This window comes from Tachysurus fulvidraco, chromosome 20 (assembly GCF_022655615.1).
Source record: "Tachysurus fulvidraco isolate hzauxx_2018 chromosome 20, HZAU_PFXX_2.0, whole genome shotgun sequence".
Taxonomy (NCBI): Eukaryota; Metazoa; Chordata; class Actinopteri; order Siluriformes; family Bagridae; genus Tachysurus; species Tachysurus fulvidraco.
This window is the reverse complement of record NC_062537.1, coordinates 14437568-14461287: the sequence shown is the minus strand read 5'-3', so window position 1 is coordinate 14461287 and position 23720 is coordinate 14437568. Positions and strand designations below refer to the sequence as shown.

The 23720-nt window shown below is 37.0% G+C and overlaps 1 long non-coding RNA gene across 2 annotated transcripts; it reads right to left on the bottom strand.

Annotated features, from left to right (window-relative positions):
• Window positions 1-702: 702 nt before the first annotated feature.
• LOC125139757 lies at window positions 703-10411 on the bottom strand. Of its 2 annotated transcripts, XR_007138864.1 has the most exons (4): window positions 10315-10411; window positions 9534-9727; window positions 2697-2813; window positions 703-2015 (listed from the first exon to the last, which is right to left on the bottom strand). It is a non-coding gene; the product is annotated as an uncharacterized LOC125139757 (long non-coding RNA). The 2 variants fall into 2 exon arrangements; XR_007138865.1 differs by lacking the exon at window positions 9534-9727 and having other exon boundaries at window positions 10315-10405.
• Between the last annotated feature and the right edge of the window lie 13309 nt (window positions 10412-23720).

Genomic DNA, 23720 nt, shown 5'->3' with positions numbered 1-23720 from the left:
AAAATTCAGTATACAATGTAATATAAATCAATAAAGAATCAACATTTTGGAAATTCCTCTCCAATGTTGTTTGAATGCATGTATAATTCTTTAGTAAACAGATAACTGACTCCCTTATATTTGTATCCTGTATATCTTAGAAGTTGCATTTAATTGAAATCAACAGTCAATTTTGCAATAAATGGCTGTATAATTGGCATTATTAATGATCATGGGTGGATGTGGTAGCTCCTGGTTAAGGAACATTAACCAGGAAGATGTGAGTTTGAATCCCATGGCCACCAAGCTGCCACTCCTGGGCCACTGAACATGGCCTTAACCCCCAATTTGTCAGTTATATAGGATAAATATAAGTTGTTCTGGATAAGGGCATCTGCCAAATGGCATACATGAATTGTACATTGTGTGAAAAACTAATGTTCATTCATTCATTTTCTACCACTTATCCGAACTTCTCGGGTCACGGGGAGCCTGTGCCTAACTCAGGCATCATCGGGCATCAAGGCAGGATACACCCTGGACGGAGTGCCAACCCATCGCAGGGCACACACACACTCTCATTCACTATGAACAATTTTCCAGAGATGCCAATCAACCTACTAGGCATGTCTTTGGACCGGGGGAGGAAACCGGCGTAGAGGAAACCCCCGAGGCACGGGGAGAACATGCAAACTCCACACACACAAAGCGGAGGCAGGAATCGAACCCCCAACCCTGGAGGTGCGAGGACGAACGTGCTAACCACTAAGCCACCGTGCCCCCAGTAATGTTCATGTCAATAGCAATATATTTAACATCTTAGACAAATGAAGATTAAAATTAAGTTTGGGTGGTTAAGTTATAGTGACATAAGTTACGCTACATCAAGGAGACATTCTAGACAATTTTGTGCTTTCAATGCTGTGGCAAGGGTTTGGGAAAAAACTACATGTGGGTGTGGTGGTCAAGTATCCTCATACTTTTGCCCTAATGTAGCTAGTGTAACATTGCTAAATAGCTAACCAATCAATATGTACAACAATATGTACAATATTTGTTGCCAATTAACAGGAATGCCTCAAAAGCCATGTTATCTAGCAATGCTATCTAGCCATGTTAACAACAATATCATGAACACTTGGTATGGTGGATAGTAACCCAGAAGCTAGTCTAATAAGTGCTGATTAGATAAGATTCAAAATAAAAATGTAAGAAAATATCTTTAACCCTGTAACGCCCACTGTTGCAGAATTACAACATCACTTGTAACAATTTTTTAAAAAGGCTTCTGAATGTTTTTGTCCTCAAGACCACATTTACATAGTTAATGGTTTCTATTGTTTGTCCTCATAATGCTATTGGATAGAAGTGTTTATTTGTCCGCTCACCTGGACATGAACTCACCTTACCTGCAAACTTCGTGTTGATCTTATCTCTTTCTTTTTTTTTTTTTTTTTGCATGACTGGATTTGTCAAGATTCAAGCAAATAAAATTCCTCACATATTTTTTCCTGTGTTTATTACAAGGTCTAGAACACATACATATTTAGTTATTTTGGAAAACATTAATAAAATTTGATTTAGAGCTTGTTATGTCCATGTTGTAATTCTACAACTTTGGGCCAGAGTGGTAGTCAAAATAGCCTGTGCACATTACACATTACATAAGGACCCTGCACTTCTCACATCATCACAAATTGAAATTTAAACTTAGATGATTCATTGTATCTCATTTCTAAATGTGCTTTTCTGTTAAATTTGTACTTATTTTCGATTAGACCATAATTACACACAGGAATAAATTTTTTGTGGTATTTGAAACTCCATCCTATAAAACAGTATCTGAAACTCCCTGTATATTTGTAGTTTTTTGTTTGTTATTTAACGTCTAAACGATCCTGAGATCCATCTGGTGTTGCCCAAGTAGCAGTTTATAGCATTAGAAGATACAAAAGCAGGCTCTGAATGTTCTGGATTTTTGGGGTGATGCCTGTTGCATTGTTCAGGGACAGGTGTAAATGGTCTTGAATATAAACCTGTGATATGGGGGGATGCATGTGTTCCTTTTAGTATGATAAGTAGAGAGCATAATAGGCCAGCCAGAGAGTATTGTTTGAATGTAGTAGTGAATTTTGATTAGCATTTGCATTGAACTGAACTTTGCTGGATAATACTTAGATCTCTCTTTCAGTTAGTTTATTCTTTCAGTTTACTGCAATTATGGATACACAAACACACTGCGTAGCAAGTGCAATGTTCGCCTGTGCTTCTCAGTAGAAAAGAACTGTCTTAGGGACTATCACTGCAATTAATCACCGACTTCTAACCACACTGAAAATGACAGACATGTTTTTTAAATATATATTTTTTTCAATACTTATATTAATAAATGCTTATTCTTACAAAATATGATTATGTGATTATTACTCATGATATATACTGTTATGGGCAAAGTAAGCAATCAACCCTGCAAATGAATGCTTAAATGCTCTGTATATCTGATCAGACAAAGTGAGTACAAATACAGAAATTCTGCTCCTAGCAGAGCCCAACATTGCAATATTACAACATTTCCCTAAAACCTACTAAAATGTAAAAAATTAGAAAAATCTTTAATCTTGATTTCATTTGAAGAATCTCTTTTTCAATATTTGGGTTTTACAAGGTTAAGGAAGATGTCATGTGAGTGTTTGAGAGCTGTGAGTGTTAAGTGTTACCGTAGTTGAACTTGAGGCCAGACAGAGTGTGTCTGTGTCCGAAGCAGGGAGACTTTTCAAGTTCAAAAGCCCAACGTATTGTGGCTGTTTTGTTCATTTGCGTCCGAAGTACTGGAGCTGTGAAAAAATAGACTAACGGTTAACTAGATAGCTTGTAGTCACAGAAACTCTATAAAGTTTAAAGACTAAGATTTAAGGAAAGCTGTGAGTTTGTAAAAATGGAACAGATGATTGTAAGTACATTGCCATCGTTTTATTTTTATTTAACGATCGTTTTATTTAACGATTACCATCGTTTTATTTTCACTACAACACATTTTTTTATTTCTTACACATACTACATAAAATAATGTAGCTACAAAAAAAGCTTCAAATCTTTTGGTTAAATATTCATTTCATGTTGTATACTTTCATATGTAAGACATTTATGAAGCAGTAGTTTGGAAAATCAATTCTTTGTTATCTGAAAAAAAACAATACAACCACAAATTGTGAAACATGAAAAAAATGATGTTATGCGATTTTTGCAGTATAAAATGTAATATAAATCCATAAAGAATCAACATTTTGGAAATTCCTCTCAAATGTTGTTTGAATGCATGCATAATTCTTTAATAAACAGATAACTGACTACCTGTGAATCTCAGTAACTGGGATTATTGGTTCTGAATATAAAACAGTTTAGTGCAATCTTGGTACTTGGGAGTGAATTGATTTTGGAAGAAGGTGAACCGAGTCCACAGCAGGGTCAAATTCATCAAACCTCTGCCTTCAGCTGTAATTAGCCACAGAGCTGTTCTTCGCTGCAATGACATTTCTCTTCTTGGCAAGTTGACCAAGCAAACTCAGCTAGATTCAGCATGCTGTTATCTGGAATATCACCAAACCTGCAATGCAAATTATCTGAAAAATGTGCCTGGCATTGCACTGATGTTAATGGTCTGCAGTACTAAACTGTGAGCTGGAGCGAGAGTCAGACTGTTCTTCTACCAGCAATTGACTGAAGTATGTGCTTTTGACATCAAATTAAACAGCTCATGTTCATGTTTTGTTCATCAGCTTGGGATAAATAGCAAAAATGCAAATCAAGCTGAGTGACAAGCTGAGATAATTAGCCAATTTTTATCATTATGGACTGAAAAAATCTTTTTATTTTATTTTATTTTTTTTGTTTTGTTAAAAATGACAAGTTTTAACTGTCAAAGTTTAGTCTCAGTAAAAGACATTTGCCACAACTGGTTTCACACAAATTTTTGTCAGTTTTATTGAATTTACATTGAAATCAAGAACCCATATGTTTTAAAATGTACTGACTAGCTATGCCAATATTTACACACTGCATCTGAATAACAATACAGTTAAACATTTAATGTTTCTGGATTTGTCATAAGGTGCGAGTGGGTTTGAAGGACTGACTTCTGTTTATACTCTTTGAGATATTTTGCAGATTTTTTCTATTACATTATTTACAGCATCAATATTGTAATATGACAATTACAAGCAGTTTGCTTTGTAAAATCAGCAGGTACAGATTTCTAACAAGCAGGTTAAGTTATCTATCTTTAGATGAATAAAGAAATGTACAAAGCATGAAAAGAACAAAAATGCTCAAAGCAGTCCATTTAAGAAAATAATGAGATTGAGTAACAGTATATAGAAGAGAAAAATATATAACTGTTAACCAGAACTGAATGGTAAGAATATATAGACAGTGGTAAGAGTTTACCATTGCTGGTGAAAGCCAGCATTTGGAGAAAAATTAAAAGAGCCAGGAATCCCAAAACTGGGTTGTTTCTGGGAAATGACATTAAAGTATATAGACACCTGTCCATCACAGCCATATATATAGTTGATCTCCTTTTATCTTCTGTAAAGTCTTTGCACTAGATTTTGCTAGAGCATTGGTAATGTTAATGTATTTAATGAAAAGTATATAAATGATAAGTGCCGATAGCCAACTGTTAACTAGTAAAGCAATTAATATTTGTCCCTCTAATTTAAACACACTTGTTATCTAAGTAAAATCTAAACTTTAGATAACCGCTAACTGTGTATACAGATAAGACCAGAGCTGAGAGCCACAGGTGCAAGCGAAAGTGGCCACAGAGCAACAGGATCAGATCTATATGGGATCTCAAAAAGCAGCTCTTCTAATCCCAGGCCAATTTAACATCCCTAAGCCATGTACACCTTTTCATAAAGCAAACACGATAAACCTTGATCAGACCAGAGATTAATAGATATATGATATATTATAAATAATAAATGGGTGAGAGGCATGAAAAACTTAATGCTGAACTCAGAACAGTAACAGGTCTCTGAATTCAACTACCCCATGTAAACATGTACAAATGTTTTCAATAAATGTTTCAAAAGGAAGTCAGTACTGAGTTTCAGCACTTCATCAACCCAAAACTGGCTTTGCTTTATCAGATCTTTAAACCTGCACCTAGCCAAAGAACTTCCTGGAAAGGATGTAAAATAAAAAACAATTATCATCTTTAGTCAGGCTGCAAAGTGGTGCAAAGAAGTGCAAACATATTTTATTCCAACAAGCGTCCCAAGTGTCACAATGGAAAAAAAAACTGTCTTGAAAAAATGCAGATGCAAGCTTTCACACCGTACGCTTATTACTCCATTTTGTTTAGCCATATGCTGATATACTGATGTGCACAAAGGTTTTATCAAACTTGATGTATGACTTGATGTAGCACCTGACTTCGCTAATGTCTAATGGTTTAATAGACACAAATTTCCACAGCCTTAACATCTTGTAAAAAGCCTTTCAATAAGAATGGAGGCAGTTACCGCAACAACAAGATAGACCAACTTTCAAATGAGAAGCACATATTGGCATGATGGTCAGGTACTTTGGGCCATATAGTGTATATTATTAGCCATTATTAATATTTGGCTAAAACAGAATTTTTAATTCTTCATGAGATTTAATTGATAGTTTGAATCTAATGGGTGGATTTTCCCACACTGCCATGCATATACAGAGTTAATCTTGTTCTCAAAATTGCAAAAAAAGATACATTTTCAGAAAAAAACACTCAAATAACTGTGAATATAAAGCAACATTGCCTTCTCTGTCAGCACAAGTATTGAGAATGGAAAGCCCAAGGCTGTGAAAGCTCAAGGCTGTGGCTTGGTGCAGTGTAAAAAATGACCATCACTCAGCCACAGCACGACATGGTTCAGTTGAATAGGTGCCATTGCTCAGCCACTTGAGTAGCTCCAATACATTATTCTGTGACCTCGATTCAGTGCTCTGTATCTACTAAGCTTGACGCAAATACTGAGGCCCTTTTGATGATCTTGAAGCCTTCACTGAATGCCAGGTAAATGAGTTCTGGACATACACAGGCAAGACTCAGGCAAATGTGCATGTTTACTCCTGACAGACCAGACAGAAAGAAGTACATTCCCCTTCAGGACCTTGTGGAAAAAATGAGAAGTGAATAGGAACAAAATGATTGGTGATGAAGCACTCCCTGACATCACGGTCCCGCTTGGATGCGTTATGTAACATGATACTACAACGCAATTACTGCCTCTCATGGGCTCTTGTGTTTGCCCATCCATTTACACAGGAAATGGATGCTAAATGTTTGCTCTCACAACATCAGGGTAGACACAGTGAAACAGTGCAAGTGACATGGCAAGTTTTGCACACTGAAGTCGAAGCATCATTAAACAGGTGCTGATTTACTTGTTCTTGGGTTTGTGTAGAATAAACTGCACACAACACAAACCATAGCCTCTGATTTAATTAAATAGGCAAGACATAGCTGGAAGTCATAAATTGCACAACCACGGACAGTTCCATGGGACTCCAGAGATGATGCAGATGTAATATGAATTATAAGCCTGTCCGATATATAGCCGGCGATTCTTGTGAACTCAGCCATGGGAGATTAGAGGACATTGCTATGAGTGTGGTGACAAAAGAGCTGCAAAATAGTGGAGCCCAAGTTTCTGTAATTTAATAGCTTCCACTATGGTGTCAATTTCCTGTCAATAACTCCATACTCTTACCACACCGACTATGCGCCTTTCCTATCTACAGTATAATCTCCCTGAAGACCATACAGATCATTCTTCAAACACTGAAGAGGCTTGTAAAGAGGTGATTCTATAGTTACAGTGCCATTTAATGTTTCTAACTCTTACGAGTACATTATTTCAACATTAAAAATAACAAAACATGCATTTATCCATTTTAACATGCATCTGGAGATGTATGTGGAATAGATAGTTCTATGGTGCTGCATGATCAGCAGGTAGAAAAGATGTGGTTGGATGATTTCACACGGAATCACATTTTAGGCTTTGACAAACCTGGTAAGTCAGATGTCATATGAAATGGGATAAAGCTGTCAGGCGAGTGGGAACTGAACAAGAACAATTTACTGAGGGAAAATGTGAGGACAATAAAAAAAGGAACTAATAATGACTGTAAAGATCACACATTTTGGTGACAGGATCAGAGCTACATCAAACGTATTTGAAATTAAAAGCAGTGTTTGCCCAAGTCAGAATTCTAAACAGCACTATTTCAAAGAGCAGAAACTCTGAGACGAAAATACTGGTGACTTCTCAGGAAATGAGACCTCAGAACAGATGACTATCTCTGAATAAGAAACTGGAAGATGGTGAGAGATGTGGTGGAGGCAGTAAACAGGCAGAACAGAGGAGTCAGAGAGAACTGCAATTCAGTAGACAATATACTTCATGGATAGTTTACAGCTTGGAGAGTTGTCAGATGTTTAGTCCAAAGAATGTTTAATAAGTCATGGTTAATGGATACTGCATGAGAACATGAACAGAATGAATTATATTAGGCAGCATGGAAATGAATCTAGACATTTCTGGTTTGATTACCATCAATCACAGTGTATCAGCATCAACTCCAGCCCTGCATTTCACCAGACTGGAGCACTGCAGCATATTCTAGTCACTATAATAAAATGAAACCCTTTATATGTCATGAGTTTCACTATACTGATGGTTGTCTGCATCACTGTGCATATTTTACTCAGCTGCTTCAGCGAGGCTAAGCTCAAAGACTAATTGCCTCGCCTTCTTTGTGTCCAACAGGAGGGATTCTGCATTCAGTTGCCAGATGGATGAGTGCTGGCACTCCTCTCTTCCTCTGCAGGCAGCTTTTACAACTGGCCACACACACGCTGACTGATCTTTACAGCTATTACCCGAGCTAAAGATAGCTCAAAGACACACATTGTGTGCAATATGAAATTTAAATGAGCTGTAACTACTTTGTGCATCCTACACTAATATAGTGCAATGTACAAAAGTTTGCAAATCCCTAGGACCAAATGGAAAAGACATTTCATGTAAGCACATGTGGCTAAATAACAATAACAATATGTTAATGCTATAACCCTGAAAAGTGCCATTTTTAAAATTCTTTTGTTTTTTTAGATCAATTGGGAAAAAGTGTGTGAAAATATTCAACTGTAAAACCTGAAATGATAAATCTAATAAAAAATGTTGCAGATTGTTTTTTCATTCATTATCAGTAATCTTTATTCTGCTCAGGGTCACAGATAATCTAAACCCGATCCCAGATAAATGGAGAAGGAGGCACACCTTCTGGCAATATAGAGTTACCTGTACACCAACTGTTGGACAGTTAGAAGAAACCAAATATCCTGAGGAGCCCCAGACAGACAAGGGAAGCACATGAAGTTCTACACAAATATTAACCCACGTTTTGGATCAAACAGGGAAATTCTGAGCTGTGAGACAGCAATGCTACCTGCTACACCACCGTGGTGTCCCAACTTTGGAATTATAAAGTTCTTTTTGTGGTAATAATTAAACATGTTGCTTACAATTATGGCTCTGTATAAGAGTAATGTCATATTTAGAAGAATCTGCTATCATATTATGCTATCATTGTTTTCAATTTAAGGCAGTGATATGAAATGTAATAACCTCTCTCTTTCTCACATGCAAATGTAAACGATGTTGTCATCCTACAGCATAACCAAGAACAAAAGTAATATGAAAAATGCTTGCTCTCTTTACTCAAAAATATTTATCACGCTAAAGCGGACTGACACTTCTTTCTTGAACATGAAGACTTATATGTACTCTGTATCTTATCTGAATATAAAAAACATCAGCTCTATCTACCTGCATGAAGATGATTATCAGTTAAAACTGTTGCCTTGCATCTGAGTTTGCCTGGTAAAAACTAACCTGCAATTTAAGAGCAGCAAGTGTCTTGTCAAATTTATCGCTAGGCTCTTGGAGTCATGTAATGAGTGAGGCAGGAATTGAAAGCTCCCTAGACAGGATAAACAGGCCCTCTGAGGCTGCTCTATCATGGCCAAGCATCTATTCCTCGATCTGCTCTGTCAATCAGTCTGACAATCTCTCCCTAAAGAGCAAGATAGAGACAGAGAGAAACACACAAACACACACAAACACACACACAAACACACACACACACACACACACACACACACACACACACACACACACACACACACACACACACACACACACACACACACACACACACACACACACACACACACTAGATGTCCAATGAGACTGAGCTCCCTCTTTAGTCATGCAGAGTGACAGTATTAACATGAGCACACACAGCAGTCCTCCTCAGCAACTCAGCTTGACACACATTGCTCCTCAGATGTTCACAGTTAGAGCTCAATTGCAAATAACACCCCACCACACACTCACACACACACACAGACACACACACAGACACATTATTTTAAAAGTGAAAAATGTCCAGGCTTTCTGAGCATGTCATGATTTAGGCCCAAAGCACCATGTTCTTACCTCTGTCATCCTGGTGTGGTGTGACGCGTCTGTGTTCCCCTAGCCTACATCTTTGCACACTGCAGCCTTGTGAATATTACTGGCTCTTCTTCATATACTGTGTGTGGCTTTGCTTGCCTCACACATTCTCTGGGGCTCTGTGTGGCTATAAATGGATTGTGGCTCATTCAAGCAGATAATATTTTTTGTTGTTGCTAAAAAAACATAAAAAATATAGATTTTAGGCTAAAAAAAAACAATCAGTTTGGAATTAATTTTGATCAGGTCTTCTGTTTTTCTTTGATATTTTGCTATTAAAGACTGAATTTTTTTACGGTCCTGAGATGACTGTTGGATATAAAACTGCTGAGCCACACACCCACAAGGAACTATGCAGAACAGCATGAAGCAGAGATGCCAAGTGCAGACATATTGCTGACGATGTGAGAGGCATAGGAAACAGAGGAGAGTTATGCAGTCTATTACTGTACACTTAAATAATGGCCTGGCAAGCCAACATCCTCTGCATTTTGAATGTTGGAGCCTCTTTGGTCAAACAGGGTCAGAGTCACATATAGGTTCAGGTTTCAATTGAAGGAAAATGTGATCAGGGTGTAATATAGCACAGAATCATTCAGCTGTATTGAGAATTAAATTGCTTTTTCAAGCTGTGCCTTTTGTTATTCTGAAAGCAATCCATATTACAGGAATCCAATAATAATTTCCCATTCTTTTTTCATTTCTCCAACTCTCATCTAAAAACCTGTCATTGTGCAGTCAAATATAAAGCAAGATTACAAACCTCTCAAAAATTCTTGAAGACTCTTGAAAATGGTAAATTGCTGAATCAAAGTCATACAATTTACTCGCTTCACCTCTCATGCTCAGCTGTGATGTCTGGTTTCAAAGAATGAACAATGATTTACCTCCTTTAAACATTTGTTGCACAAGGCTGATGCTCAAAGATGCAAACATATTAGCTGTTATTCATTTGATTGGCACATTTTTTTGACTCACAACCATATGTAAGTCTTCCCCAAACTGGTAATGAAGTTGGAAACACACAAGTCTCTGTATGCTGTAGCTTTACAGTTTCTCTTAGCGGCCCAAACATGTTCCGGCACAAAGTAAGGTCTATAAAGACATGCTTTGCAAAGGATGTTGTGGAAAAACTTATGTGGCCAGCACAGAGCTGTGACCTCAACCCCACTGAGACTTCACACTAGGCCACTTCATCCAACATCACTGCCTGATCTCAATAATGTACCTGGAAGTGGAGAGCTATCCCAGAATAGCAGAGGTTACTTACTACAAATGTTGGTTAAAGCTGGAAGAGAATGTTTAAAAAAATGTTTAGATGTCCACAAACATTTAGCCAGATTATATTTTCTGATAATTACATGAAAACAGTGTTTTATGGATTTTAAATAGTTAAAAGATTAAAAAAAACCCAAATATATCCTCTAATAGTTATCATGCACTACATTATCTCTAAGAAATTTCACCTAAAACAACATTATATGAGCAAACAGTACAACCTAATGCACATGCAAATAAACTGCTAAATCTTTGTTTAAATGCAATTACACACTGACGTTATTAGTAAATGTATTCATTCTTACAGAGTTGTTTTTTTAGGTTTTAAACTGAATAGTCTGCTAGTACTTACACCCAGGAACAAGATGTTCACAATGTCACTCTGATTAAAAGGTCAGAGTCAGTAGTCATTCAGTAGGATGTCATGAATATGACTGATTTTCAGTGAGGAATCAGTTTTCATATCAAATCAGGAAAACCTTAACACAAACAGAATGGGTCACAAAAAGTGTATAATATAAAAGTATATATGAAGCAAGTATGCAATCCTGTTGTTCTGCAGCAAAGTGAAATACTGTGCAGTAAAAAACACAACTCCACTGCGCAGTAAGTAACAGTAATGAGCCGTGGAATAAACTGCAGGATGGACGGGTCTCGTGTGGCCTCGCAGCCTGTGAATTACGAACTGTGTCTAGACAATAATCCTACAGGTAAAGAGTCCAGTTAATAGCATGGCTGAGCCGTATATCCTGCTAATACTGTCACAAGCAGAAGAGGAAGTGCAACAATACTGTGTAGGAGATTCAAAGACAAATGCACAGCTAGATGAATTAAAAAATGATGATGAATAAAAGCCATATAACAACACCTTTGCTAATACACTATCAAAGTTAAAAGCTTATTATATAAATAGGTGCCTTGTTCTTATCTAAAGGTTATAGAGAAACCACTATACACTTGTCAGCTTACAAGCCAAATATGTGTTTAGATTTTTTTTCTAAAAAAGAAATGAATATATATATTATAAAGAAGGAAAGTTCCATATAAGCCACGATGTAATAAAAGGGCAGTAAAAAAAATCAGTGGTGAGAAACAATAAATGCGATATCCATATCCTCTGTTACATCACCCTTCACTCAAGAGCTCATTTATCATGATCCCATTCAGTCATGATTGCAAGGCCAGTGCAGGGTAAACCATCAGTCAGTCCCTTTATCACACTGTGCACTCAGTGTAATAACACAAGGTTAACTGCAGTCAGCTGCAGTTGTGTGTGTTTGTATTTATGTGAGTGTGTGTGTGTGTGTGTGTGTGTGTGTGTGTGTGTGTGTGTGTGTGTGTGTGTGTGTGTGTGTGTGTGTGTGTGTGTGTGTGTGTGTGTTTATGAAAAGAGCTGTAAAGTGAAGATAGATGACAGATGTCAACAAAACATTCATTCATCATTTATCAAGTTGGAGGAATATATCCTTTTCTCACAATCATCTTAACCACACTTTTTGCTGTTTGAGTCCCGACTCTGTCCATGTGTCACTGCGGCCAGTGTTACTTGACTTAAGAAGAAAGCAATGAGGTCTTCTATCCTGTTCTCATTGAAAATGCAAAGAAGACAACAAAACCAATTTTACCTGTATTAAGTTGCTTTAAAAAAAAAAATCCATCCATCCCTCCATCAAGATAGAGGATTTTCATTTAAGCACTGAAATGATTTATTATCTTTCCCCTTTTCATCTGAACAGGTTTGAGAACGTTAGAATTTTGATGTAAGGATTTTCAACAGATTCATTCACATAAAAGCGATTCATTCAAAAACACCTTTGATTCATTCGGTTCAAAGTGGAGGCCTTGAATGTATCAGAGGTATATAACGTGCTTTCAGATTAGTTACACATCATCTTCCACTAATAAATGTTTACATATAAACTGAATGATGGCTGTAGAAAAGGAAAAACAGTCAAACAACGGACAACTTTCTCATATTTGGATCAGTTACAATGTTCAGTACATTTTGTGCTACGTATTTTAAGTTTTAAAAAAGCCAAAATCTTAAAATATCAAACTACAGTGCTCAAGTACCTTTGACCGCGATCCTACGGTCCTTATAAAAGGAGGAAATTCTGATTCATTTGCAAAATTATTTACAAATTAAAAAAACAAAAAGGTTTTGATTATATACAAAAAAAAAGGTTGTGATTATATTAATGTCCACCCCTGATTTTTATGCTCTTTGGCATATTAAGTCCAGGTACTGAAGCTCTCGGTTGTAACACTAAATAATATGGAAAGGTTCAAATGGTGTGTGAAGGCAATGTATATCATTTAAATATGTTGTTATACTAAATTCCAAGATTAGATTCTGTCAAAGTTGTAATTAAATAATGTATGTATTTATGATAGATACAACCAATAATGGATATTAAAATCTTACCCTCATATAATTTTGGCTGTATATGTTTTATAGGGACATTTGTAATAGTGTGTATTTTACCAGATTTTTTTCCCTGTTGAAAATAAGATGCTTGAAATCTCAAGTAAGATCAGGAACAACAATGTTAAATAACAGCAAGAAACAAATCCGTTTCTTTCAAAATATCCACAGTTCAATAACCTTAAGCACTAAAACCTGTCACCAGTCAGACTGCATTAACCGTAGGCTGAAATAATGTCGTCAGTCCTGTGATCCATCACTTCTTGTTTGAGTGTCGTGCCCTGCTGCGCCAGACCGCGTCATATGTTTCATTTGTGTAAAGGATGTCTTTTTTGGCTCTGTATGTTAGTGAGAGAGAGTATGGGGAGAAAGTAAAGAGAGCTTTGTTAATGAACTGAAAGTCAGAAGCCAAAGCTCTCAAAAGGAGCTGAGGTTATATAATATGCTGTTTTCAATAGAGCAAGAGAAGAAGATGTCCAAATGGCTCTGAATGCTAATTAACTAATTAAACATTTCTTCTTTCGGTCTGCTGTTTTGCATAATGTAAAAATAAAAAAGCTCTAGCAAGGTCCTGGGAGCAAGGTCACTAATTGTTTGCATCGAGTCATTCAAAGGCCTCTTTATTGCTTTGCGAATTAGATTCAATATTAACACAAAACTACAGGATATGACCGCTAATAAATCACAAAGGTCTACTACTGGAAGCACAGAATACAGCTTACTATAAAACACAGAACAAGAAGATTTATACAGTGATTTAAGCTTAATAATCTGCTGAATAATGCAGCACAGAGGCAAAAATAGCAGCGCTCTTAACTGAAGTGGTGTAGAATCATTGACGTGTGATTTCATGCTTTTCTGTGAAAAGGCAAGAAAGTTTGTCATCATAATGAGTATCTAGTGGTTTATACAAGTCTCTTGCTTCTCACTCACCTTGTTTAGAATAGATTCTGCCTCATGTGGAGTGTCAAAGTGATTGTTTTCCCCTGCTGTTAGGCTGCAGAAAAAGAAGAGCTCCCTGAGGGCTCCTACATGAATACATTTCCTTCAGCTCTCCAGAACTGCGTGGATAATTTGGTCTTTTTTACAACGCGACGTCAAATATATCAAAAGTGCGACCTTAGTAAAGGATACAACAAAAGTCTTCTGCATATGCATTAAGATTTGTAATGTTATAAAGTCATTGACCTTTCACTTCACCTCTTTGCTATCATCACCGTAGATGCCCAATGCTACCAGGGCAGCGACTGTGTAACAGATAATATAAGAATTACTATTACAAACTGTTGGGTTTGTTAATATTTTGCAGTCATGTATCCCAGTAAAACACGTCTGAGGCTCTTCTCACCTTCTGCCTTATTTTTCCTGATGTGTGACTTCTTGAAGCTGCTGCACTTGCACCTCAGCTCGTGCTGCCGTGTATGATCCTACAAATATACACTAAAAATACTCCTCCTAAAAATCATTAACTCCTCAGTTAATGCCCAGGCTTCACAGTTTAGTTGTTATTCTCACCTTGATGCTGCAGATAAATAAATAAATAAACTGCTGCCTTAATCATACAGACTGTATTGTACTCATTGCAAGACTCTATTACAAACGTTAACACTCCTTGTAGTGTTTTAGCCTTAATAGTATATAGTTTTATGATTTATGATCTCACTATCTACTGTAACTATCTACTGTGAGTCTTTTTACACTCAATGTTTTTCCCTCATGTCACCTCAGGGAGTTTTTCGTTTTTGTCTACTGTCAGCTCTTGCTAGCTCATTGGGGATCTGTATTTATACCCGGATTCCTGTAAACCTGCTGCATGCAAAATAAAAGGTCTGGATGCCCTACGAATATAGTCAAACCACTCAACATTAAGCTCAGTATATACATTTGTATAATGAGATTTTAGCTATATTTATTTCAGCCAATATGCTTTCCATTGTTTTTGTTGTGTCCAATGATAGGTTCTTATATTTGTAGATCTATTTGTTTCTGAGTTATTTGGTTTTGGGTTAAATCTGATAGAATTCAAAAAGTGACCGGTCAACCAGACTAAATGTTAACTTTAATAATGATGGGTTGTGATTTCCACCAAGACTCACAGACCCTAGTGTAGACTAAAGTACCTAAATCTACTTTTATTCACAGCGGTATTCAGTTATATTGAGGCACAATTTAGTCTACACCCACAATCATGCTGCTGAAGGTTAACAACCTCGCTATAAGATCTTATCCTGGCTCTCTGTCTGTCCTGGGATTTGAACTCAGAAAGTACAATCATTGGATTAAGAGGCCAGACTCTCATCCCTCACCAACACAGGAACTGTTCTGCACTTTTAATCAAACCAAATAAATTCTTAATAAGCACTAATACAATCTGAATAGCTATGTTTAAGCAAAAGATCAATATGTCTTAATAAATTAATCAGAACCAGAACCAAAGCTAGCTGCCAAACACATCAATACACATGCTTGCAATGTTACAGCAGTGTCTCTTGGCTTATGTATGCCATATGGAGACGGTCTGAGGACTTTACTGATCTTCAGCTCACCTGATCATACAGAGATCACGATGTAGGTCACATCTATTAGCAGCAACAAGGATGTGCTCTTACAAAATTACAAAAATGCAAAAGCAACCAGAGCAATGAATTCTCACATCTATTTATACAAGCGCAGACATGAGTCTGATGCAGAACAGATCTTATCTGTCGCATGAAGGATAAAGTATCCTTTATCTTTTTCTCTCTCTGTGTCTCTCATCACACTGCCTACCATGCATCAGTATATTATAAAGACCTCTTTTGTGTCCTTGTGTAATTTGTTGTGTAATATCAGGTATGACTGAAAGGTGGGCAGGTGATTAAGCAGAAGTCCAGACATAGTGAAGTGGGTTGACATGAGCAGATGGTGTATAGAGAAACAGCTTTAGCATACAGTGTTGACTAACATGCAAAAAATAAGCCAGACTGTCCTAGCCAATATGCTTGACTTTGTCATGCCATCTAGTGGACTAATATATAAACATCATATATATCAAAAGATATCCAGTAGTAAATATATGTATGTGTATTTGAGCGAATTTGTGTCATTGCACAATATGTCTGTAGTTTGATTTAAATTTGAGGTAAACCATCAATTTGTGGATATTAAGATAAGGATTTATTATATTTAGTATGCATCTATGCAAAAAAAGTTAGTTAGCAACACTAGCCAACTAAACTAGCCAATAGTCTATAAACCTGATTATTATAGCAAAGTGTTTAATTATCAGTAACCGCTTGATTGCCAATCGGAACTGTTGTTATGCATTTGCATATTCTCTTTATGGTTGTGATTTACTGATGCAGAGGATCTCAGGTGGGTGAGTTCACATTCGTAATGCTGTGTACTTTTATCAGTCAAAATCCCAATGTCACTTAAGATAAAGATAAAAGTATGAGAATACTTTAACTCATTGAATACTGAATGTATTGAATACTATAACTCATTTACTCACAAAGTTTTTGTTTTCCCATAATCAATGGGAATTCAGATGATGGAAATTCCTCTTGGAATGGTAACTTATGCTACTATTTCTTAGGAGTGAATGTGTTCACTCTATTTATAGATTGAACAACTTGTGGAAAATACAGCCTGAGCTGGTAAATAAATGTGTACACATGTAACTCCAGAACAAATCAGGTCTTCATTCCTTGTTAAGCTCCTTGATAAATATGGGGGTATTTAATCAATCATTATGAAGCAACAAAGTTGTACTGTATTGAATCCGAATCAATTTATCTAGCATAGAGATATTGCTATCTAGCTGCCAGCCAACTTTATTTCAGCTAGATAGAAATATCTCAAACATTTGTACCTTTTAAATCATTCTTACCATTTGTAGTCCATATTTGTAATGTGTAATATATAATGATATACTCTATACTTCATGTTTATGAAATAAATATACATCATCATTGAATTTTTCCTTAAAATTATTAAGGAATTGTCACTTTTATGATGATCTCATTTGCGAAACCTGAATATATTCTATCATTAATTTGACTATCCACTATAACAAAGCATATGTACACTGGTGCTTTCTTCAGTCAACAATTCTATGTACGAACTTTAGAACATCTGACGCTATTACACCATTGCTGGCCTTATGGGAATTTCTGGTTGTTGTTTTTTTAAAATAGAAATCCAATTAGTGCTCATCCTTATCACTATGTCATTCTGAATGTAGCTCTACTCACCCTGCTTCATACACACAGTGAATATGCATCACATGTAGCCACAGGATTAGAGCTATTAAGCTGCTTCGTGTCTTTAGTGCAAAAATAGAACAATAAGAAGTGGAACAGTGTCTAGATGAAAGGTATTACTGTTGCCAAGGCTGTTTATTTTCTTACAAATGAAGAGAGACTGAACTGACTCGACTGGGGTGGTGTGTATCCTTAAGGTAAGACAATATTTTGTTTGGATTCTGGGTTATTATGAGATTATTAGTAAGGTTATAATGCTGATGTGCTCGTTCTGGAAGCTAATTTTACTTGATAGGAAAGAGAGTTTTGAAGAGTAAAAAGATGTAAAGATTGTAAATTGAAATTGAGCTTTGGGTAGAAAGTTTTTTTTTTGCTGTATAAAGAATTGTTAAAGTTAATATATATTGTGGCAGCAAAAATGGAAATATTGTCAATATCGTCTATGCTAATACTGTGGCGGCATACAAAAAGTCTGCTGCCACAAAGATAATTATAATAAACTCTTCAACAACAGTTAGTACAAAATTCCAAATTAGCTCCCAAATTAAAAATAGAAATGTGAAGTTTATTTGATGAATTATTCTAACATTAAATATTAGTCTTTGAAGCAGAAAGAATGAAATGATCAAAACTGATTAATACATTTTGTGTGATTAAGTACTGAATGTGAATACATGATATTGTCAGTTTTGAGTATGCAGTAAAAAACATTACAACACTGTCCAAGTACTACACACTCTTCAATGTGGACTTCTGCCCATGTCAGTGATCATCATTTGTCTGAATAGTCAATGTTTGTGTTACTCTGATGCACTTTGAAACCTCGAAAGACTTTTTTTACTGCTTATACCTATTCAAATTTAAACATTTTCATCTTTATCATACTGAGCCAAAATTTGTGGATAGATAGATAGATAGATAGATAGATAGATAGATAGATAGATAGATAGATAGATAGATAGATAGATAGATAGATAGATAGATAGATAGATAGATAGATAGAGTAGATACTTTAAATAGATAGATAGATAGATAGATAGATAGATAGATAGATAGATAGATAGATAGATAGATAGATAGATAGATAGATAGATAGATAGATAGATAGATAGATAGATAGATAGATAGATAGATAACTGTCATCATGATGATTTTTCTTGTAGTAATATCTGATGGTACTTCACACGGAAAAATGAGTAAAAGGAGGAGGAGGAACAGCCGCAGGAGGAAGAGTTCCTGCAGCATGAAACGTGAGTGCTGGTCTGAGCAGGGTGTAGATGATAATCCTGTAAAGAGTGTCTAAGTCACACGTGATCATGAAGCAAACACATGGACACTGTAAGGTGCAGGATTAGCAGGGACTGAGATTTTCATCTCATTAACATGAATAAGCCAGATATAGCACATCAAACCTCAGTAAGGATGGACACATCGGTATACATTGTGTCTGCTGGTCATAATTCTATCTGCCATGTTTGATTCTTGGAAGTTCATTCAAGATGGCAGATTTCAGCAGTGTTATCTGTGATCTAAATTCATATATTTTATTAATAATATACAACATAATTAACATTAATAAAGTTAGTTATTTTATCTCAACACTAATGCTAAAACTCTGGCAGCATATTTGAAAGACTAATGCTAAAAAGACAGAACGTATTTAGTCACATACTTCGAACTGCATTTCTATAACAATAAGCCAAACTGACTGGCAAATTTGAAATGAAATGTAACCTCTATGTATCTGTTACTAATACAAAAAATGACAATGTTTCCTCACATGACAGCACAGCGGCTCCAGCCGAACAGAAAGAACTGAAATTCTGGTTGAGCCCTTCTTAAAAACCATTTTGTCCAGAACTTCTTATTTATATTTTTAAAGTAGAATAAAGGCAGCAATTTTTAATTAATTTCTAGGTCAAAATCTTGGTGAAAACTCATTACATTTTTATTTAGTAATATTCAGTACTTACTACACAGGAACCCTAGTTGTAGATGTAACATCTAAGATGTTCAGCTTTCAAATTTAGAGACATACATTACTACAAGATAGAAAATACAAAGAAATAATATATAGTTATAACATATAATTCATGTTGTGTAAAGGAAAAGGCAAACTCTCTATGAAGTGACAATGAGGGAAAGTTTATAAGCACTGTATGAGGACAACTGGACGTTTCAACACTATTATAATGTTAAATGTACTCAGAATACAGATGTGCGAAACAGATGCTGCTATTGTTCTTGTGTTCATCACAGCACTTTTGCAAAATATTAATTAATCAGATGATTGCTTATTGTTAGATGTAACTTATTTTACATTCTCAATTGTCTACAGAAACCATCTCTTCATACAGTTTTCAACAGAATGTCAAGAGCTCGTTAGATTATGTGGTTAAAGAAGACCACACCACTGAAAAGGGAGAGTCGGACTCCTTTTGCAAAGAAATCTTTTTGTCAGATGACGAGGAAAAGGAGACTGATATTTCAAGCAGGGACAAGGCTTTTGGAAAGGAAAGTGGCGGATGTAAAAAGGAAAGGGCTAACATCACAGTACAAGTGGATGAGGACAGGAAGCTAAGGATCACACATTCAGTGACACTTAGTGATTTTGGAAGGTCTCCACCAAACATTGTATTTCAGAGTCTGGAGGAGTTGACAGCAGGAGAAACAGCCAGCATTGTGATAGAAATCACAGCATCCGGGATTAAATACATGAGCTCAGACGTGAGACTAGAGGTCAGTGAGTCCCAGTCATTAACCTCTGATGTCAAAACCTCTTTGGTTCTTCAAAATGGAAAAGAAAGGGAGAGCCAAAAACCTCAAACGTCAAACAGAGAAGGTTTCCCGCGTCCGTATTCATGGAATCACTATTCAAGAAAATATAAGCAAAATGACAAACTCTGTGAAAATGTTGCATTTAAAGCCATGACAGAACTGAGGACAACTGAAGATTCATCAAGAAATCCAAGCTCATTAAGCAGCCAAGAAGAGATAGACTGCTGTAAAAGCTGCTGCAAAGACCACTTCTGCAGACCGCACTCTGGTGGACACACAGACACAGATTTCACACTGGTGGATGGATCATCTACTTGCTCTTCACCTTATGGGTTCTGGTTGCCACAAGCTGACAGTCACAGTCACAGCAGTGAGACTGTATCTGATATTTCTCCACTACCCAGGTTTGCTGATAAGGAAAGTGATGCACTACAGGACCTCACAGAGGACATAGTGTCCTGTCATATAGATGACAGTAATGTGTTCAAAGAACTGGAGGATCCTCAGCTTGAACCAGAAGCTTTAGAGTCAAAAAGCCAGTTTTCAATAGCAAAGGCGGGTAAAACAGCTTGTACTCAACCCTATGAACTTGATGTTCACAAACACGTCCTGAGATCCTCTGCATCAGTAAATCACAACCATAAAGAGAATATGCAAATGCATAACAACAGTTCCGATTGGCAATCAAGCGGTTACGCAGACATACTAAGAAAAAGGAGGACAACATACCCAGGAGTGATGTATCACTCAGGTCACAATGGAAAAAGCAAAACCTCATACAGAGAGTCTTTTTCCTCTGGCACACTGTCCTCATTCTTCATGCAGTCCTTACTCTGTCAGGCAGAGAGAGCTGCTAGATACCATCTGAAAGATGGGAAAGAAGGCATTACCGAAAGAAAGAAAAATTCCATCAGCAGCACCAGTTCCCAAACAAACTCATACTCATTCTGCGGTGATCACAACATTGTCCCCAACATCAAGTCGTACGGTTCAACAGAGCCCCCACTTTATCCATCGTACTCTGACAGGACATCAGATGTCTTTCCGAATTGCAGACAAGAACAAGTAGAGCCAGCTGAGGATCCTGATCAGATAAGTGAGTATAAGGCTGATAAGGAGAGTTCCTCAATAGACCCACTGGAACAGAGCGAGGTAGCTGAAAGTGGCTTTGATGAAGAGATGATGGAAGTGGAGAGTCCTGAAGCTCTAACTGATGACAATGTTCATCAGAAGAATCTGCTCATCCATGTGACCCCTCCTTCAGTTTGCAGCTCAGAAGAGCAAATTACTGATGCGTTGAACAGAGGAGCTAAAACACAAACAGGTGAAAGGCAAGAGGCTGTTAGCAGCCAAAAAAAGCACAGCTCTATAGTGACCGTTATAGGGGGATATGAGCAGAGATCTCTGCACAATAACTCTGTGAGTGAACACATTGTACAAAACCACCAATCAGCAACAGAGCCAACTTCTGCTTCACTAAAAGTATTCCCTGAGGTCCGGAAACAATATGTAGATGTGGAGGAACCCAAACAGCTCTCCTACACAGCCGGAAGGCGTCCCTCCTCACAATCAGCTAAGGCCTGCAGCCAAACAGAAAAACGTCTGAAGAAGACAGGTACAGAACTTTATCAGACTGACATGGCAAACTAAACCAGACATAAACTAAACTTTAGAGGAAATAAACCATGTCTGAATATCTCTAGCAACACTAGGACACAATGTAGTAAAAAAAAATGCTAAACAAACTTTTGTTATTTTGGATTTTGCTTTTATAGCCTCGACAAAAGTCAAGGAGCACCTAAAGCCAGGAGACAGCATCCCCAAAGAATCTGAAGAAACCTCAGACCGCTGGGCAAAGAAACGCAAGCTGTTCAAGGAGAGCAGACAGTGGGGTTCTGCAGAAGAGAGTTCAACTAGCAACATCACCGACGAATCAGGTGATAATGTTATAAAAGTCGACAGAGAGTCTGTACATTATCACAAACCTACAGTGGTCAGCAGAGATCTGGGAAGACTCAGGGCAAATTTAATAATGCATGCAGAAGACTTCTTTCATTCATTCATTTTCGGGAACCATTTTATCCTCGTCAGGGTCACGGTGGATCCAGAGCCTATTCCAGTCAAGAGTTTATCCAGAGGCAACCCACACACAAACACACACACAAACACACACTCACACTCATGCACACTCACACTCACACTCACACACGCACTCACACACACACACACACGCACTCACACACACACACACACACACACACACACACACACACACACACACACACACACACACACACACACACACACACACACACACACACACACACACACACACACACACACACACACACTCATTCACTGTTGTAGGCAATTTAGGGTAGTCATTCATCGTCCTGGCATGTTTCTGGATGCTGAACGAGAACCTGGAGGAAAAACACTAAGACACAGATGGAATTCTAAATAGACTGGAACCAGCGCTCAGGATCAAATCAGTGACTGGTGCTATGAAGCAGCAACACAATCCACTGATGTATCAGCTGCATTAAAATTGGTGAATTGTGACAAAAAACTAATAGCAAAATTATCCTAGGACTGAGTAATTCACAAATATTAATCATTCATTAAATATTCACCAAATTAAATCACCATTGCAAATTTTATTGCAATTATATTGTTTTCCACAATATAAACTAACAAGAAGTCAACCAGCAAAACGTATATCGTATAAATGAATTTCTTTTGCAAAGACTTTATCATAATGAGTTGTTTTTTTATTGTGGTTTTGGTCAGACACAATGAATTCAGAGGACACCCGCTCAGTCGACATGTCACTCCAAAACATTGAAGAAAGAGGTTTTTACACTGAGACGTTCCACTCAGCATCCTGGATTTATCGGGGAGACGATGCCAATCCAAATGAAACTATGAAATGCCTTAGTAACCGTCCTCGACCTGTAGCAGGTGAGCACAAAGTGATCAATCATTAGGCCAGTTTTCCCTACATGAGCTTTAGGGCAAATTTCCTTTTCTTTTTTCTTTTTTTTTTAGTTCGTGAGCGAACTGTGAAAATCAGCAGAGGAATGGGAGAATATCCATGGGGGTTCAGAATTCAGTACTCCAAACCAATTATTGTGACAGAAGTTGACACAAGTGAGTGAGCCAGATAAATCTGATCAGCATGTGACCAATTTAACTGCTCTGACATTTTCTCTGCCTTACTGACTACCAGCCTGCTAGGCCTCATGATTTGTCATTTTACTTGCAGTGTATAAAATAAACAGCATTCATACCGAGATCGCCCTGTTGCGACATAGTAAAATATAAAACCATTTACATTCTTGCTGCTGGTTGCAGATGGAGCAGCAGAGGAGGCAGGGTTAAAAGTGGGAGACTACGTGCTGGCGGTTAATGGTACTGATGTGACTGGCGTGCCGCACTCAGAGG